General features: G+C 59.8%; 1 non-coding gene across 1 annotated transcript; it reads left to right on the top strand.

Moving 5' to 3' along the window:
* Positions 1 to 33: 33 nt before the first annotated feature.
* On the top strand, positions 34 to 105 carry TRNAH-GUG. Its single transcript has one exon. It is a non-coding gene; the product is annotated as a tRNA-His (tRNA).
* Positions 106 to 296: the final 191 nt, after the last annotated feature.

The following is a 296-nucleotide window of genomic DNA, read 5'->3' as shown; positions in this document are numbered from 1 at the left end:
CTCCCCCCGTGTCCGGCTTGTGGCAGCCCGTCTGCTGTGATCGTATAGTGGTCAGTACTCTGCGTTGTGGCCGCAGCAACCTCGGTTCGAATCCGAGTCACGGCAAGAAATTTTTTTTTCCTTTCTTCCTATTTTTGTTGGTTATGGATATTATTTTTTTTTCTCCCCCCTTCCTGTCCTCGTCGCTGCCCGCGATCGCCTTAGAGGGGACGAGGTGAGGCTGGTACTCCCGGCCCGACCCGGCTCCCGGTCCCGGCAACCTCAGGGCGCTGCTGCGCACGGCCCGCTGGCGGGGG

The sequence above is a fragment of the Buceros rhinoceros genome, unplaced genomic scaffold (genome assembly GCF_000710305.1).
Source record: "Buceros rhinoceros silvestris isolate BGI_N320 unplaced genomic scaffold, ASM71030v1 scaffold41711, whole genome shotgun sequence".
NCBI classification, from domain to species: domain Eukaryota; kingdom Metazoa; phylum Chordata; class Aves; order Bucerotiformes; family Bucerotidae; genus Buceros; species Buceros rhinoceros.
Note: the sequence above shows the minus strand (reverse complement) of the source record. Positions and strands in the feature narration are given on the sequence as shown.